The 20,253-nt window shown below is 40.4% G+C and overlaps 1 long non-coding RNA gene across 1 annotated transcript; it reads left to right on the plus strand.

Annotated features, from left to right (window-relative positions):
* The first annotated feature begins 2,113 nt into the window (after positions 1 to 2,113).
* On the plus strand, positions 2,114 to 8,869 carry LOC117353794. The gene is made up of 2 exons (XR_004538029.1): positions 2,114 to 2,238; positions 8,825 to 8,869. It is a non-coding gene; the product is annotated as an uncharacterized LOC117353794 (long non-coding RNA).
* The last annotated feature ends 11,384 nt before the right edge of the window (positions 8,870 to 20,253 follow it).

The raw sequence follows: 20,253 nt of genomic DNA on the forward strand, positions 1-20,253 counted from the left end.
TCAGCAAGTAACCTCTTTTCTACCATAGAAAGATGTAGGCCGTCCCTACAATACAGCTTTTTGTTTTTCCATTTATTGCCCCAACCTCCTATATATCTTGTTGACACCAAGATTTGAGCCACTTATTGAACTTTTCTATATTCTGAAGCCTTTCCTTTCCTTTACAAAAGGTAGACAGTACTTCAGACACAGCTACAACAGAAGCATTCAAGAGGTTTCACCATACTAGAATTGGAACAGGAAATAAGAGATCCTTTTAACAAACCACGATAAGCGCTAACCTCTGTATTCTATAAATGGCATGCAAACTTCCATGTGCAGAATCCTAAGATGCACATGCAGTTGAATTTGCTAATGAGCCAATTAGCAGCAATATTGGTATTAATTGGCAACAATTTGGATTTGTGCACTCCTCTTGCTAAGCATTATTCAATAAAGGTCTGCGTGCAAATCTTATAGCATGCAACTCAGAAGGGGATGTGGCCTTCGGAGTAGGGTTACCAGATTTTCGGGAACAAAAATCCGGACCCACGGCCCCGCCCACAGGCCCAGCCTGTTCTGCCTGGCCACGCCCCATTCCACCCGAGTCACAATCTGTTCCGCCCCCCAGCCCTTCCCCCTTGACCCGTTTGCTCGTCTGGATGGCATCTGCACATGCACTGGTGTGATGTGATGATGTCACGCACATGTGCCTGATGTCACCACGTTGCATCCATGCATGCGCAGATGCCTTCCCGATGTCGCTTGTTGCTAGAAGCTTTTCAAAACCCGGACAAAGTGCTGGGTTTTGAAAAGCCACGCAGACGCCCGGATATGTCCGAGGAAATCCAGACATCTGGTAACCCTACTTAGGAGGGGCATGAGCAGGTCAGGGGCATTTACTAACGATGCATACAGTATTACTGTTTATCACGGATCTGCATCTAAATTAAGTGCCAGGATTTACCAAGGTTTCAGATGGTATAAATCCTCACGCCCACATTTTGGTGAGGAAAATAGTTCTAAGTCCTATTCTGTAAATGGCACCCAACTTGCTCCACACAGATTTTGATTTCAGTGGGTTTTGTTTTGTTTTGATTTTTAGCACCTTTTAATAAATCTAGTCCTTAGAATAGCTGTAAATTAAAAGGCAGAAGTCAGTGTGTGAAAAGAGTATTGGTTGGAAGCACATGCTCTAAGGCATGCGTGAAGAGGTTTATAAAGTTAAATCTGAATAAAATGGCTTTGCAAAAGCAAAATAAAAGTAAAATTTCTAGGCCTGGGGAAATTTTGAGAGATATGTGCTTACAGAGAGATTTACAGAAAGAAACACTTAAAACAGTTCCAGGGCATCTGGAAGGAATAAAACATCAGACCAAAAAAACATTAAAAATTGTTCCTTGAAAAGTTCTCCAATAAAGCAGAGATATTGTGTGGTTTGTGGGAAAACAAATCCTTTATGTACAATTCCCAAGGGAAATTATATTGTGCCTGTCTGAAGATTGGGAATAAAGAGTTTGGATAATGCTTGGAGTAACCAGGCTCACCTAAAGGCCTGGAAGTTCTGTGTGAATTTGCATTGTATATATGATAAATTGTAAACACAGGGAAGTATTTTGTATATGAAGGGCTGCTGAAAAGTTCTCAGTCCAAGTTGGAGCAGTCTCCGTTGAGGGCTATACGCTTAGTCCAGCGATTTTCCATTTGTTCCGTGTTTTTCCAATGGAACGAAAAAAGTGGAAAATCACTGGACTAAAGGCCTGATTTTCTTTTGGACACCAGCATTGGTGACCACCTAAGAAGTGGCCACCAACCGCATGTCGATCACACTCTAGCGTCCAAAAGAGAATCGCGTCTTGTGACAGGGATCCGGCTAGGCCTAATAAAGCCAAGGGAAAAGCTCCTGTAAGTATCACTAAAGTTCCAGTGACTAAGTGGAAGAAACATCCTGGGTATAGTGGAAATCCTGTGCACAATGTCAAGAGTGAGCCTGCCCCTTTAAAAGTTCACAGAGCTCAGGCAGGAACTAGAAGGACTGGGCTCTTTAAGAGTTTAGCTGACTCTGCTGTTAGGGGGCGTGGTTGCTGTCCGAGTCTCCCTTTTTCTGAGCTTTTCTCGTCAGAAAGAGAGGAGAGGCAGCTGGGACTGGAAGCTGAGGAAAAGCTGAGAAGGAAGTCAGCTAGAGCAGCTAACTTATGGCCAGCACAGGAAGGTTCTCACATGGAGTGGGAAATGGAAAACCCTGAAGTACAGTCTGAGGTTTGTGATATGGACTGGCTGGAGAACAATGCTATGTCTCATGGGGAAGAGCACCCAATGGAATGGGAGTAGGTTTGGAAAGCCTGAATTTTCTTTTCCTTTGTGAAGGGGTTTTTCTTTTTGGAGTTTTGTGTTGTGAAAGTATTTTTATACACTGTTTTGAACCTGTGCTGGAAGCTGCAGAATTTACCTTGAGCTTAGATGATTGGAAAGAGTGGCAACACCTGTAGGAGAACTGGCCTCTCTGCTCCTGCTATTAGGGGGAGCTGCTGTTCAAGGTTACCACAAACATAATTAGTGCCAGTACTGTTAAAAGCCTTATATCCTAAACCATTACCAGAGGCATGAACTGTTCTGTCTTACCTTGAAGGTGGCATATAGGATGAACTGTATTTTGTGTTATTATTGTTTTGAACTTATCTCTGAAAGCACAGCCAATGCTGGGATTAGAACTGGCGTGTATGAGAAAAGAAGCAGAAGAGAAAACTGGAATGTTTGGGTTTTTTATTGATGCCAAATTTTGACCTTTTTGTTTGGAACTTTCATTGATGTTCAATAAAAGTGGAATATTTGGACAAACCAGGCCATTTTGGTGTGCAATTTATGGGAGACACCAGGCAAGCTGTGTTCCACCACCTTTACGCTTGCGCCAAGACTAGGATTCTGCGGAGCTACTAGGCCTCGCCAGGATCCCGGTCCCACAGTCTACAATTTCAGTCTGACACCTGAAATGTAGGTGAGCAATTTGCAGACCTACATTTAAGGCATCTGTCTCTCATCTACATAGGTACATAGCAACACTTAAACCCGTCCAAGGCCACTTCTGGGCAAAGCCACACCCATGCTTCACCTTGAGCAGGCTTAAGTATTGCTACACGTCTCCATAAAAGTACTGTGTGTCTCCATAGATGCACTCCAAAGGCCTACAATGTGGGCGTCCTACCTCAGAGAGGGTTTTTTTTTTTTAATGCACATCCCAATTGACTTCCAGGCAGAGGTAGGACACTTACAGACGCCTGCCATCAGGACGTGCTTTTTCGAGAATTAGGCCCTAACGTGTATGGAGACTTTGTTGGTTGGGCTGAGAACTTTTCATCGGCCCCTAATATTTGAAATGAGAGAGAATATACAGTAGTAACAGTGAGATCTGCTGCAATAAGACTTTAGCGATATTGAAACACATGGAATTTATTGATGCATTTGTTGTGATGACAACCATATAAGTCAATTTAGTTTTACATTTGGGCTGGTTCTAAGCACAAGACAATCTTGTTTTGATAGCTCAGACTGAGAAATCAAAAATAAACTGAGGGAAATATTTTGTGTGGAAATATTATACTAAGCCCAGGAAAGATAGATGATTTACTGGCTCCCTTTTTGGAAGAAATAAGTTGGCTGTAGCTAAAAAAAAAAAAAAAGGAAGTTTTGAAAGAGGGTCTTCTGGAGAAGTGCCACCTGAGGAGGTAATACATTTCAGAAAGCGTGTTCTTCTGTCTTGTAGAGACACTCACCGGCTTTCATAGATAGACTGTTAATTCCATACACAACTTCCAGGGTTCTTCGATCGTCCCAACAAAATCTTCTGGCAACTCCTTCCATCCAGCAGATTGCTTACGATACGACCCGTAAAACAATTTTCTCAATAATAGTACCCACATTATGGAACTCCTTCCCTTCGAATTTGAGGCAGGAAACCAATACTGCCAAATTCAAAGCAAGCTTCTAAACCTCTCTTTATAAAGATGCCTATGGGGTATAAATCAGGATTTTGAATCATTTAATTCCAACCCCCTTTTGAGCTTTCTCATCCCCATTCTATTTTTATTTTATGAAATGATGTAACCCTTGCTGTTCTCCTTTCATAGCATATGTTGGCCCCCCTGTTGTCTTTAATATTCATGCTTGCTCTCCCTTTTTTAGATTTTTATTTAAACAATGTTTTTATATAAACCGCTTAGGAATTTTTAAGCGGTATATCAAGCTATAATAAACTTGAAACTAACTAAACCAATATTTTTTAATATTACCAGGGAAAGACTCAAAATTCCTGATCCAATTGTTCTTCAATGCAATCTAAAAGAAAAACAAAAACAAACTTACTGTTGAGATGTATTGGAAATAAGAGTCATTGTCTCTGCAGATAAGAATCTGTTCTTTAACCAGTTCTCATAAACAGAAAGCTAGAGTATGGCTGCCAACTGGATCCAGATTTGCAGGGTAGGGTTGATCCAGTCCTCAGTTTACCCTAGTGCATGCTGGGACTTGTTGCCTTGCCTTTCTTAGGAAATACAATGAGAAAGCAGAACGGTAATAAATCAAGGGGCAAAAGTGTTTCTATGTCTCTGTTTCTATGTAACTCTATTAATTTTTCCCCTGGGGTTCCCTCCATAAACAGAAAAATGCTTACCGTAGCTAAAAATATGCCACCTAAAAGCTATCTTATGTTATTTAGTTTCTTTTTTTTCTGTTCCTGGAGGGATCACATTCAACCAAAAAAAGAGTAGTATAGTCTTTGAATCTGTGTTCTTTGGTTTACAGTCTACTGCACTAACCACTAGGCTATTCCTCTGTCCTGCAAGGATCTCTGGATATCCATTTTCACAAGTATGATGCCAGACATCCTTGTGCATTGATTTTTTTCTGGGTTATAATTTAAATGTTTCAGTTTATAAAATGTCTGTTCAGGATGGATGTCTCCAATGTAGAGACATCCATCTCATGTATTCAAACATGAAATCTGGATGTCTTTCCCGTTTGAAAATTGCTGTGAGATGGATGGTTTTTGGACATTATGGGCTTGACTCTTGAAACGCATGCAGGCAGCAGTAGGCATCCTACCACCATCTGGCAAGCAATCGGGACGCACATTTAAAAAATAAATTGTTTGAGGAAAGATGCCTATATTGTAGGCTTCCGTAGCACATCTACAGAGACATGTAGGGTTGCTTAAGCACGCTCAAGCTGGGATGTGGATATGGTTTTGCCCAGAAGTGGCCTTGGGCATGCTTATGCGTCCCTAAGTGCCTTCAAAAGTATGAGACAGATGCCTTAAATGTAGGCCTGCAAAATACTGGCCTACATTTAAGGTAGTGATCTCAAACTCAAACCCTTTGCAGGGCCACATTTTGGATTTGTAACTACTTGAGGGCTTCAGAAAAAATAGCTAATGTCTTATTAAAGAAATGCCAGAGAAAACCAAAAAAACTCTGTGGAGTGACGATGTTCCCAAATGGACTTTATTTGAAAGTATCAAAGTTCCAAAGGTACACTAAAATCATCCACATAAAATAATTCCATCCACATAAAAGTAAATCATCCACATAAGAGCCTTAAAGGACCTAGTCCGCTAGGGATACAGGACCCAACACGGTGAGTACGTGGGAAACAATTGTGTGGTGAACCGGAAGTGAGACACTGCTTCCGGTTCACCACACAATTGTTTCCCACGAACTCACCTTTATAGGACCCCTGAAGAAGACTTTTTGTCGAAACGCGGACCGTGTTGGGTCCTATATCCCTAGCGGACTAGGTCCTTTAAGGCTCTTATGTGGATGATTTACTTTTATGTGGATGGAATTATTTTATGTGGATGATTTTAGTGTACCTTTGGAACTTTGATACTTTCAAATAAAGTCCATTTGGGAAATCGTCACTCCACAGAGTTTTTTTTGTTTTCTCTGGATTTTCTTCTTTGTGGATATTTTGGGGTCAATTCCTTTTGTTTTTTGCTTATTAAAGAAATGACAATTTTGCATGAGGTAAAACTATATAGTTTATAAATCTTTCCTTTTGGCTAAGTCTTAATAATAATATTGTAATTTATAGCTAAAGAGACAGATGATCAAGAAACTTTTATTTTACTTTTATGATTATGATAAACATACCGAGGGCCACATGGGGACCCCGGGCAGCAAGTTTGAGACCGCTGATTTAAGGTGTCTGTTCAGCGATGTAGAAGTGATTCTATTTAGGATGCTGATGCGTGATTGGCATGCGATTGGCAGCCACCTTATAGGCATCTGCCGAGACTGGCATCCTAAAGAGAATCAGGGCCTATGAGCAGGTCTTCCCAGAACTTGGACGTTCTTTTGAAAATGCCCCCCACATTATTTTGATAGACAAAAATATTGCGATGCTATTAATATCCTTAGATTTGTCTTTAGCATTGGATTTAATAAAGTTATATATTTTGTTACAATGTTGCCAATTATTGGGGATAAATGGACCAATATTTAATTGGCAGAATTCTTTTATATAAGATTGAAGTTTTCAGATGTAAGCAGAACATGCTTGGTTGTAAAAATACAATTGGAAATGAGGCATTCATCAAGGTACTCCATTTTTCCCACTTGTAATTAATATCTATCTGCAACTTCTAGGCCATTTGATCAAGAAATATGGATTTTTAATTTATATGTATGTGGATGAAATTCCCTAATGTCTGGATCCATTCACTTGTGACAAATGTGAAACTGGATTTTTAAAAAATCTTTGCTTTTCAGAGGTGAAGGACTGGTTAGAGGATTCTGGTTTAGTGGTTAATGTAGCAAAAAAAAAAACCCACTTGATTAGGGCTTAGTCCTATTGCTGAACATGATATGGCTGCGGCTCCCTATTTGGACCATATTGGTATCTTCTAGATTACCTCAGTGAGATGTCTTGGATTAATGATTGGGTGTGAATGGATTGGGGAGAACATATTTGAAAAAAAATGTTCTAGCCATGGTAATTAAAGAATTATTTATGAACACTTTTTTACATATGTGTTAAATGTGGGTATTGGGGTTAAATTTTTGAAAAATGTACAAACACTGCCAAATATGGTGGGAAGATGATGGGAGAGTATCCATCTTTTGCCCATGCTTATGATCCAAATAGATATTTGAAATCTGGAGCCAAAGGTTCATTAGCAATTCTAGGGTGAGAGATGTGCATCAGGTGAAATAGAGGAAGAGAAATTTTAAACCAGGTATCTTCTGTTATGACTCAGATAGAACAGTGGACAATTAGGGCTCCTTTTACTAAGACACGTTAGGGCATTAACACACGGAGTAGCGCACGCTACAATGCCACCTGCACTAGATACTAACGCCAGCATTGATCTGGCATTAGTTCTAGCCGCATAGCGTGGGTTTAGCGCATGTTAATCTGCTGCTTGCGCTAAAAACGCTATCGACGCTTAGTAAAAGGAGCCCTTAATTTCAAACTGAAACTCAATTCGGAAAAGACCAAACTATTCTTGGCTAGTCCCAACGACAAAATAACAAATTCATTGCTTCATCTTAACGGTCATGACTACCCGATTATTAAATCTATCAAAATTCTGGGAGTCACACTAGACCGACATTTAACACTAGCAGTACACACGAACTTAGTGGTACAAAAATGCTTTTTTACATTGTGGAAATTAAGAACCATAAAAAAATATTTTGATCCTTTATCGTTCAGACTATTGGTGCAGGCAATTAGTTTTATCTATTTTAGACTATTGTAACATCATCTATTTATGTTTGACTATGATATTTGAAAGAGGGTGGGTGGGATAGGGTATAATTTTTATGTTTTTATGATTATATGAGAAGGAATTACAAGTGTTATTGTTGTTACTAATGATATATTCCTGTACACTTGATGTAAGTTTTCAAAATGAATAAAGAATTTAAAAAAAAAAAATTCTATTTTACAAATATTTGTATTTTTTACTGTATTATTGTATTTCGCTGATTGTCCAGCTCTTTTTAGTGTAAACCACCTAGAACTTTTGGTTATGGCGGTTTATGTTTTTCCCTTATTTGGTTTTTCTTTTCTTCATAATTATGATAAATATCAATATTGTAACTGTTCTCTCTTACTTTCCATTCCCTTATGTATCTGAGTCTGTTTGTTTTGTCAGATTGTTTTTAACCCTTTTTAATGATGTATAATGAACTCTTGACCTATTTTATATTTTAATGTTACTTGCTTAGTATGTAATAAGCAATTTATCAAATTTTAATAAACTTGAAAAGAATAAAGTTATTATTATTATAGGGTGGTTGAGCCTGAACTTTGGAATAAATTTTTATATGGACTATGAAAGCAACAGTCTTTCTTGCTTGTTGCAGGTTTCTGGGTCTCACTGCATCTTGTAGGCATACCCTGAAGAAAGCCACAGCATGGTGGCTGAAATGTAGGTTTCTACCTGACAAGACGCAGCGAGACCCAGAAACCAGCTGCAGAAACCCTGAGAGAACAGTGTTTCTTGTAATTCAAGAAGGGTTTAAAAATATATTTTTTGTCTAGATTAATTCTGTCCTTATATGTTTCTGTCATTATTGTTTTATTTGCTTTGTAAATAATTTTGAATAATTTTATCAAAAATGGTATCACCCAATAAAGAGTGTAGACACTTGAAGATCTGGAACATATATTTCTTTATTCCAGAGGAAAGATACTCGACACTGTCAGTGTTTCGGCTCTTAGCCTGCCTCAGAGGTCTTTTGAGCAACCATATAGTTACTCTTTTTCTTTTGTCCCAATCTTTGATTGAACTATTTTTAGAATTTTTAGAGTTTCATTTGAACTTACCTCTAATGTTTTTTGGCAGGCTTTTCAATACCGTGCAAAATCAGACTTTAGCCTGCCATGAATATAAAAGACGTAAGGGGTTCCTGCTCCTGAAGAAGACAGCAAAACGGAGCTCTGTCGGTCAGTAACTGATTTCCTTTGAATACAGATAAGTTTGATGTTTTTATTGTTTCTTTGTTATACATTTGAGCAGCGAAAAGAAAATTGAAGACAGTATTTGTCAGATTAGGAGAGTACATTATATATATATAAAAAAAACTTTTTTCACATTATTATTTTTCACTTGGTAGTATTTTCTCATTATGGAGGAGACATTATGATGTACAGGGAGAACTCATTTAGGTCTCTAAGAAATACGAGTTGCCTGCCCGGGGGTATACTGCTAGAGATTTGATTCACTACAGTTCCCCAGTACTGAGGTCTCTCTCCTTAAGTCTATTGTTGAGTGATTATATTTTTGTGTTATATTCTTGTACTCCTCCCCATTTTGACATATATAGTGAGGGTTTTTGCTCTATTTATTGTCGATTTTTAATGATATTGTGTTGTATGTGGGTTCGGCAATCTTAGGTTCAATTTTTTACTTAAAGCAGGGGTGTCAAGTCCTTCCTTGAGGGCCGCAATCCAGTCGGGTTTTCAGGATTTCCCCAATGAATATGCATGAGATCTATTTGCATGTTAATAGATCTCATGCATATTCATTGGGGAAATCCTGAAAACCCGACTGGATTGTGGCCCTCGAGGAGGGACTTTGACACCACTGACTTAAAGTATGATAATCTAAGAGTGAAACGGAGGAGGATCTGGCTTGAAGCACAGGGCTGCTGTAGTTATCAGTAGGAGCTGGAATCGTGTCTGCTGAGAAGTGGACAGTGGGATAAAGGACAACCCCCGTCTCAAATAATGATATGTTGGTCTTTGGTTTCTCATAGTGATTCCATGGGGATTGGGGAATTCTAACAGAAGAACCAGGTTTTGCAGTTCTTCCCAGAGCCATAATGTTGTAGAACACTGGGGGCTATGGTTAAAGCTACAAATCTTGATGTATGTCATTATCACATATGCATTTGTCTGATCTAATATATATTGCCTCTAAAGATATGAATGGAAGCACATATTAGATATAATATAAGGACTTAGATCACACAGTTTAATGCTAGAATAGAATTCACATTGAATAGCTACTTAGGAGGGTTGGCAAAATTATAAAAATGTGATTCTGAGTTTGAAATCTGTCTCCAGAGGTCAAACAATGTACCATGAGCATATAATGGGGCATTCAGGGCTGGTTGAGTTCTCAGGCTTGGAATGCATTTTTTCTTCATTACAATATGCATAACATTCAATATCCCTTTTCACACATGCAAAGTTTAAGTGGTGATGTTTTTTCCCAGTGGGATAAGGTGTGGGAAAGGAATGGATTGTGCTCAGAGCATGATGTCAATGAAGTATAAAACCCCCAAAATACTGGCCAACAATTAAATGTGAAGGATGTTTCTTTTACTAATTGAATAGGATATAATATGAGAAAAAAACAGCAAAAAGACAAAATCTTTCCAGTCAATATTAAAAAGCAGTTATGCAGGCAACATTATGTAAACTGCTTAACTGCTTAAAAAAGAAATCAGTGGCACTTATATGACTTACTTTTGCCATATAAGTCACTTCACAACACTTATTTTAGAAGCATCCCCTTATGTAAATAGCAGCCCTTATACATATAGAATCACTGCACATGCAAATAGCAGTTTTAGAAAGCTGTTATTTACATATGGAGATCTACATTTTGCACAGATTTCAGGAGACGCATCGTGGGCATAGACAGGGTGTTATGTAGGTGGGCTGAACATATGCATATGTATTCTATATTTTACAAGCAGAATACATGTGAGACCTAAATATATTCACACTCGTATTTACTCCTGCTTTGAAGCTAGGGTTGCCAGATTTTACTAGAGTAAAATCCGGACCCCCCTTAGACCCGCCCCCCAGGCCTGTCCAGTTCCACCCATCCCTGCCCCCATTATGCCCCACCCCCAATCTCACCCTAACCCCGCTCCAGCCCCCCAGTGTCTGCTCAGTGTGCCCCAACAGTATGCCCCAACAGTATGCCCCAACAAGCAGGCTGGCCATATCTGTTCATGCCATGGCTGCTGTTTGATGCTAAAAAATATCTTTTTCATTTCTAAACTCCTACATGAATCTAATTACTGTTTGGTTTCCTTATCAGAGCATGGCCTGCATTACTAGCCTTAACTTGTGCAAATGTAAAATGGCTAATTTTTCCATTCTCAATATTAATAGTCATGCACTAATTTTTCCATGTGTGTGAGCCCCCTACCATCACTCATTATATAGGCAGTAATAGCTCATCGCTAACCATAGCAATACGAGTAGCTACACTAATTTGTGTAGAACATACCCACTCTCTGTCCTCATTCCTGCCCCAGCACATTCAAAAATTGCCATTTGCCCCGCAGTAAGCCTTTTCTTCTATGGTGAACACATGTTAGTGCTTGCCGCAGCTTAGTTTAAGGACCACTAAATGAATAAAAATAAAACATAGAGCTGCAGGGATCTAGTACAGAGAAAAACACTGAAAATTCATATTTTTATGTTTTTTAGAATTATTATTAAGGAAGCAATGTTATTAAGAGCCCCTTTTACAAACTGTGGTAGCAATTTCTTCTGCGATTTGCGCACCAAAGCCCATTCAGTTCCTATGGGCTTTGGTACATTTGCTGTGGTCAACATCAACATCAACTAGAAAACTGGAATCCCTTCAACTACTCCTTCCATCTCCCAAAGGGGTAAAATACAAACACACATTTGGCTCGTTCTTCACTTAACTTGGCACCAAGACCTAGAACAACCTCCAGACTGATATCAGAATGGAAACATTCTGCAGATAACAAAAAACAACTTATAACTAAAATGCTCTTCTTTGAAAGCATGCACACCATAGACAACAAACTCAAAATACCTATTGTCACAAAATCCCATACTCAACTCAAGTGTTATATCAGTACAGTCATGGCCACACCTCCTTTTCAGATCTGCACATAAGAATTTACGCACACATCTTCAAAAAATAGCTCTTCACATAAATTACAGTTAGTGCTAATAATTGATATTAGTACCCAATTATCGGTGCTAATTATAATTTGTGCCAATTTGCGCTAATAATTTATTAATGTTAATATCGGAAGTGGTTCTCTTCACATGCTCTTCTCAGCCTCATAGTTTCCATGGAGGTTTTGCAGTTATCATATGTTAAAAATGATATTTTACCTGTGTTAACTGCAAACCTATACCATGCTTTCAGTATATGGGCTACTTAGTACCTAATTGAAAAAGCATTTATTCATAGAGCACAAATTTGACTTGTACTTATACCGATGCACCAGGATTTCTGTCAGCCAGCTTCTGGTGAACTCCACTTTCAGCTGAGTTCTAAGGGTCATATTAGACTCCCACTTGTCCTTTCAATCTCACATTCTCGCTAAGGTCAAGAAGATCTATTTCAAATTGCTGAGTAATATTAAATCTTATTTGACTGGTGCCAATTTTAAGTGCGTCCTTCAATTAGTAGCATTGTCCAGTCTGGACTACAGCAATATGGTGCTATTAGGTGTTCCAATGAATGTGATTCACGCCTTACAAGTCACACAAAACTCGATAATTTGCGTCTTATTTGGTGTGGTGTTGGTTGAGATTTGACCGTGTATCCGAGTTTTATGTGAAACTGTATTGGTTGAAGATTGACTTTAGGATACGATAAAAACTGCTGCTATTAACTTATCTTTGTCTTCGTCTTCATGGAAGGGTGCCGAAATATCTAATCAATTGTATATCTGAATATGTGCCATCACACAGTTTACGCTCTGCTCACGCTAGTCCTTACTTGTCTGGTGGTCCGAATCGCAAGAAGTTATCTTTTTGACTCCCCAGTTATGATGCGTTTGTTTGCAAGTCACACAGTTATGCTATTCCAGCACTAGTATTAACTTGGATTCAATTTGAACCAGCTTACATTCGGTCCCCTGAAGCAGGAAACCCCCCACTCCTGTTTAAACAGCTAAGTGGACTTTTTCATCAAGTATGCAGTGACGTTTGCATGATATTAACAAGAACAAACCAGTTATTTTGAACTTTTGAAACAGTTGAACTTTTTAGCCTTTCCAGGTTATGATCAAAAAACATTTTCATAGAATAACAATGACTGGAAGGTAAACTCTTTACCCAAAGGAGTTTCATATCTCTGAGTAATTTTATAAAATATTTCTTGATCACCCTTCAAAGGCTTGTCTATATTTACATGGTCAGTTATATGTTTTGGGATTTCGACTCTTTCTGACCTAGTGTTTGTCGAATAATATCCCTGAACGTAATTCAGTAATTAGTCCTTACTTTAAGGCAGGCAGGGTTACAAGTCACAAGAGTGGGAGCTTTTTCTTGTGCTGGTCCAGATGCATGGAATCATATTCCATTGTATATTAGAAAGCAAAAAGTTGTGACTGTTAAGAAACGAGATGAAGTATGGGTGCTGAGCACTTTTTATCTGATAAATTTATATGATAAGTTGATGAAATTTATATACAGTATGTCTGTTTTATTGCTGTTTTGTAATATTTATTGTGAATGTGGTTAAAGGGGGGGCTATAACCAAATAAACCATAAACCATCCACTTTCGGTCAGTAAATCAATTCCCAGCCTTAGCTGGAGGAAAAAAGAACGATTGGAGAAGGCAATGGCAAATCACCCCCACTTATAGTCTGCCAAGAAACTGACATGCAAGTTGAGGTCCCCAAAAGTTATTCATATCTTACCCCCTCTTCCACGAAAACACGCTAGCCTTTTTTAGTGCAGAGAGCCACGCTGAATGGCCTGCACTGCTCCTGACGCTCATAGGAACTCAATGAGCATTGGGAGCAACACGGGCCATTCAGCGCGGCTCTCTGCACTAAAAAACGCTAGTGCGGTTTCATAGAAAAGGGAGTTAGTATTTGCTTGTAATAATAAAGAAGAACACCAGATTCATCTGGTGTGATATAACATTAGCTGAGCTGATGTCACCGGCTGGTAATATTTATTGAGTGATGGGGGCAGGGTGGACAGAGGGTAAAGGGAATATATGAGGTGTTATCAAGGGTCTGTAGAATAAAGATTGACAATTTTATAAGAGGAAGTAAGAAAGGGTTAACAGACAGAGCTTGTAAGAAAGAAAAATGATTAGGGAGGTTTCTAAGGTGATGGGGTGGAGCAGTCACGTGATTGGTTGGATGTTGTGGCAGTTTGGAGTGAATTCTGTGAGGAAAGGGGAACAGTAGAGTAGTCTCTTCAGGAAAAGATTATTCTCTTCAGAGTATATTAATTCTTACTAAGAATATTATGTTTCGTTGTGATTTTAATGTTAAGAAGTTTGTTTTATTTTGAGTAAGGGAATTTTTTGCCTTGTTAACTTTCTCTGTGTCTGTGTTTTAGTCAGAGCAGGCTATTTTGTCTGCCAGGTGCTGGATTTGTTGCCTGATTAAGCAGAGACTGCAATGGAGAGGGGAAGTTTGGGCTCTTCTGTGGAGGTTTAACAGCCTGGCAGTACAACAGTCCCCTGTGTGGAGCAGTAGTTAGCGCTGGGCTGCCATTTGGTGAGTTGTCTGCACGACCGTGGGCAGAGTGGGTTGGCTGTGAGGGAGATGGGATGTATAAGGTGTTTGCTCCCTAATGTACAGTGTGTCAGAGAGGGACTTACCTGTTGGGGTTATTTTGTGTGACACAGAGAGGTCTTTCTGTTGAGGTGTAATTTTGCCAGGTTGTGTCTTAGTAGGCTAGTTTAGGGGAGCTGGCAGGTGGTTGGTCTTTAGTTCACGAGGATAGTGACTGGCTGCTCTGTGTGCCACACGGTTGGGCACTTATGGAAAGGTTTGATGATTTGACGTGAAATTCTGGTGTTAGAGGTAAGGAGGGAGTTGGGAGGTGCTGATGCTGCATTCAGGTGTTTGTTTTTTACAGCTAGGCAGAGTTGTGGATTTGCGGCCTTCGCAGATTTGGTGTTCCCGTGTCTGGGAGCTGAGGAGCACTGGCAGCTTCCATTGCAATAGTTATGTGCTCAGCGGCTGCATGACTGTACAGCATCACTATTTTCGCAGCATTGTGATTTAAAATGTTGTTTGGAGTGTCAATAGGGGCCATTTTCCTAATTTTTCTTTTGTGCTGTGGCCTTTCTGGTTCTCTTGTATCTTCCTGTGACTGGCATTCTTTCTGTGTCGATTCAGCTTGGTGTCAGCTGTCCTGACTTGTTAGCTTAGCTGGAGATGACCTATTCTTGGTGTTTCAGGTACATTCATATTATGTACTTGTGGGTTGTTGTTTTTTTCTAGGTTTGTGGTGTGTGTGTGTTAGGGGAAATAGATTTCTTGGTGTCTGTCTCTGTGGAAAGGGGGGCATTGTAATAAAAATGAGGGTTTGGTTTATTTGTGCTGGAGAAATTAAAGGGAAAAGTTTTTATGGTGTTAGTGGGGAATCATCTAGGTAAGTAGTGAGCAAATTTGAACACAGTTATTGTGTATGTCATGTATAGGAACTACTGAGTGGAGTGCAGAGAAAAGGGTGGATGTGAATTGCTTATTCACTCTTTCCAAAAATATTAGGACTAGGGGGTGTGCAATGAAGCTATTAAGTACTAGATTTACAACAAACCAGAGAAATATGTCTTCACACAACATGTGATTAATCTATGGAATTCATTGCTGGAGAATGAGGTGAAATCAGTTAGCTTAGCGGGGTTTAAAAAAGGTTTGGATACTTTCCTAACAGAGAAGTACATAGGGCCTTATTGAGATGGCTTGGGGAAATCCTCTACGATAGGCAGCATAATTTCTGTTTTATTACTAGGGCATGGAATTTGGATTATAGGATCTCACTAGGTTCTTGGGTCCTGGGTTAGCTACTGTTGGAAACAGGATACTGTTCTTGCTGGACTTTTGGTCTGTCCCAGTATCACAATTTTTATATTCTTATGAGGTGCAAGGATAGAGTTAAGGAGGGGTTAGTCGAGTAGTCTGGAAAGTGAAGATGGAGATGGAAGGATAAATAGCTGCCACGGTAATGATGGGGTACAAGACAGTTTTAGATTTATTAGGGATAGGAAGACATGCAAAGTGATATTGTGGAACCCAAAGTAACAGCTGATAAAAAGATAGCTGACTTCTTCACTAATATTTTCTGTTCTGGGTTCACAGCTGAAGTGTTTGGGGATTAGGGTGTACAAACACCTCATGTGACTGGGGCAGGAGGTGTAATAAACCCTGATTGATTTTCAGTGGCTTGGGTTGTGAGGGTTCGTTAGAACTACGGGTGGATACTGCGAGGTACATCCAAGGGTAATGCAGGAATTTGGGGGTAGTTCTGGTGACTCTGCTGACTGACCTTCTCACTGCTTCTTTAGAGTCGGGAGTGGGTAATGCAGGAATAGAGCAGGGAGGATGTGGTTTCTCTCCACAACAAATGGAAAAAAGGCAGCACTAGGGATATACAGGCAGGTAAGTTTGACTTTTTGGTAAGTAACTCAATAGAAACACTTTTACAACAGAGCTTGGGGATTCACTAGAGATGGGTTTGGATAAGGAGAGTGTGGTGAATATGGTGTATTTTGATTTTAGTAATTTTACCATTTTCATAGGCATATCGTACTCAGTGTTCTCGGTATGGGGGGCTCCACTGATGGTCTGGGGCAGGAACTAGTTGGTCAGTAAGGTGTCAGTGGGTTATGGTCCCAGGAGATGGCTATGCCAAGGGGGGATCTTATCAGTAGTGTGTTTGAAGCTTTGTTATTGGGCTTGTTCTTTTCACAATTTTGTAAGTGGGATTGTTGTAGGGTTGTAAGTAAGATTTGCCTTTTTGTGGAGGAGGCCAAAACAGTAATGGACCAGACAGTCCTGATGGTGTGCCTAACAAGGATGGGCTTAAGTTTGTAGAATGGCTTCCTATTGTGCAGCTCAGATTTCATGCTCGCATGGTGTGATTATGGGATGAAGAAAGACCTTGGTGTACGAATGAGAAGTGGGGTTTAGTGTGATTATATGTGATGAGCTTCAGGAGGCAACCAGGTTATAATAGTGCTAGCAAAAGCTAGACAGATGTTTGGGTGTATGGGGATCTGTATGGCCAGCAGGACAATGGAAGTTTGCTACCCCTGTAAAAATTTTGGTAAGACCTCCTTGTGAATTTTGTGTACATTTAAGTTCAGTTCAAAGGAAAGCTACTAAAAGGGTTGATGGTCTATGTCCTATAGGCATATGGGAACTGAGTTCATGATCTCCATCTGTATACTTTGAGGAAGGGCATGAGAAGGGAGATAATAGTGATGTTTAAATACCTATGTGGCCTAACTATACATGAGATGACTCCCCTTTTATTAGACAGCAAATCCAGAGTAAGAGGGCAAGGGATGCAGTGCAGCAGTGCTGGGCTCTGCAGTACTGTATGGCACTATGTTGTTACAGAAGGTGAGGTAGATGCATGAAATAGTTTCTGAATTGGGGAAGGCATTGGATAGGCACATGGACTCTCTGGGAGAGAGGAGAAGTTAATTGTTGCTGTGGAGGGATATACTGGCTGGACATTTTGGTCTTTATCTGCCCTTATGTTTTTTCTAGGTGGCTTTGCTTATGTCCTCAGACTGGGTTACGAGGAACTGCAAGGCGCTGGCTAGGTACTGGGAGCCAAACTGCTTTTTTGTCTCATTTTCTGCAATTTTTGGGTGCCAGAAGTGCGTTGCTCTTTTCTCATATGAAGCAGCCGAATGTTCTATTAGTTCTGTATGGTTTGTTTGTAGGATGATTTTGGAAGATGGTTCACTGGACATTTGCTGGTGTGGGAATTTTATGGAAGTTATGAAATTGGTACTGAAATTGGTTGTGGGTGTGTGTGATCCAGTGTCCATGTGCAGGGTTTACTTGTTTGTTTGTTTTTTGTATGAGGGTTTGGTGACATTTGTTTGCAGTATTGCCTGATGTGTGCACTTCATGATTTGTAGTGGTGCTCTGGCGATTAGCCTTTTTGTGGCACTTATCAGCTTATCGAGTGGGTGAGCTGGCACCTTCTCAACCTGCTATTGTGTTCAAGGGGTAGCTGTTTGAAGATGTTGGGTTGACTGCAGGTTAAATGCAATTGCCTATTCCCTGGTCACCTGCTTGGAAGGATCAGGAATTTGGATTCTTTTGTACGTGTGTGTGGAGTAACGGGAATGTGCAGTATCTTGTGTACCATTCTAGTGGGCTGGGGAGGATTGTCTTAGCTGTTTCTGAGTCCAGTGGGGCATGGACTATAGATTTTATGGTTAGGTGAATGGAGCATTTGTTGGGAATGACTCTTGCTAATCCTTTTACAGCAAATCCAATTTCTTAATCTCCTATTCTGTTTCACTTCCGATTCTTTAGATGGGTTGTGACATTTGTTCAGCAAAAGGAGAGGATTTCATACTGCCCCTGAGGCGGGATCTGTGTCTGTGTTTTCCCTAATGCCCTCACCCCTTTTGTTTTGTTTGGTCCTCTATTGAGTGTGTAAGGAGGACTGGGACATGGTTGCTATTGAGTGGTTGCATAAATGGGTTTAATACTAAGCTTTTGGAGTTACAGATAGCTTTTGGGGGTTTAGAGTGGCTTCTCATGAGTTGTTGCAGCTATTTTGCCTAGACATTATTGTCCTGATGCTGTCTACTTTTCAGGCATAGGTTTGGCCAATTTTATTGGGGTACTCTATAGAATTTGTTGGAGACTTGTTTTAAAGATGTTGGCCGCAGCTTATGAGGTGGGGGGAGCGGTGACAAGCTCGAGGCTGTCACCGCTTGTGGCGGAAAATGGGGTTTGGCCCAGTTGGATCTGGGAGATGAGCAGTTAATAAATAAATAAATGTAACACTCGTATGCGATACCGCTGCGAGGGGAAGCATGGCCTTGCGTCACCGTGGATCATGTTTGGGGGGAGGGGAAGCATGACCTGGCGTCACCGTGGGTCATGTTTGGGGGGAGGGGAAGCATGACCTGGCGTCACCGTGGGTCATGTTTGGGGGGGGGGGAGGGGAAGCATGGCCTTGCGTCACCGTGGGCCATGTTTGGGGGAATGTTATAAATTTAAAGACTTAACTGGAGCTAGTTTCGACACCGAATAGCTCCCTGGGGATGTGTGAAATATGCATTGGGGGTTTGTTGGTTTTTGGACACAGATTGTATTGTAAGTGAAGATAATATTCAGATAGATAATAAAGCTGCGGCCAAATATTTATTCCAATAAAACTGAGTTGTGTGATTATTGATTGATGGTGATTAGCTTTCAGTTGCAGGTGACGGGAATGCGAATGCTAATGTTAAGAAGAACACCAGATTCATCTGGTGTGATATAACATTAGCTGAGCTGATGTCACCGGCTGGTAATATTTATTGAGTGATGGGGGCAGGGTGGACAGAGGGTAAAGGGAATATATGAGGTGTTATCAAGGGTCTGTAGAATAAAGATTGACAATTTTATAAGAGGAAGTAAGAAAGGGTTAACAGACAGAGCTTGTAAGAAAGAAAAATGATTAGGGAGGTTTCTAAGGTGATGGGGTGGAGCAGTCACGTGATTGGTTGGATGTTGTGGCAGTTTGGAGTGAATTCTGTGAGGAAAGGGGAACAGTAGAGTAGTCTCTTCAGGAAAAGATTATCCCTCCCTCCCTCCCATTTGTGCTGGTGTTATGTTTTGTGTTAGTGTTGTGGGGTGGGGTGGGGGGTGTACATGTTATATGTCGACTTGGGTGGATTTGGTGAAGCTTATGGGGTTGGGGGAGGTGGTCGCAGCTTTGGGTGGGGCGGAAAATGGGGTTTGGCCCAGTTGGATCTGGGAGATGAGCAGTTAATAAATAAATAAATGTAACACTCGTATGCGATACCGCTGCGAGGGGAAGCATGGCCTTGCGTCACCGTGGATCATGTTTGGGGGGAGGGGAAGCATGACCTGGCGTCACCGTGGGTCATGTTTGGGGGGAGGGGAAGCATGACCTGGCGTCACCGTGGGTCATGTTTGGGGGGAGGGGAGGGGAAGCATGGCCTTGCGTCACCGTGGGCCATGTTTGGGGGAATGTTATAAATTTAAAGACTTAACTGGAGCTAGTTTCGACACCGAATAGCTCCCTGGGGATGTGTGAAATATGCATTGGGGGTTTGTTGGTTTTTGGACACAGATTGTATTGTAAGTGAAGATAATATTCAGATAGATAATAAAGCTGCGGCCAAATATTTATTCCAATAAAACTGAGTTGTGTGATTATTGATTGATGGTGATTAGCTTTCAGTTGCAGGTGACGGGAATGCGAATGCTAATGTTATAATAATAACTTTATTTTTCTATACCGCAATACCACAAAACAGTTCAGAGCGGTTTACAGGATAAGAGACTGTACATTTACAGCGAAGT

This window comes from Geotrypetes seraphini, chromosome 2, assembly GCF_902459505.1.
Source record: "Geotrypetes seraphini chromosome 2, aGeoSer1.1, whole genome shotgun sequence".
In the NCBI taxonomy this organism is placed as follows: Eukaryota; Metazoa; Chordata; class Amphibia; order Gymnophiona; family Dermophiidae; genus Geotrypetes; species Geotrypetes seraphini.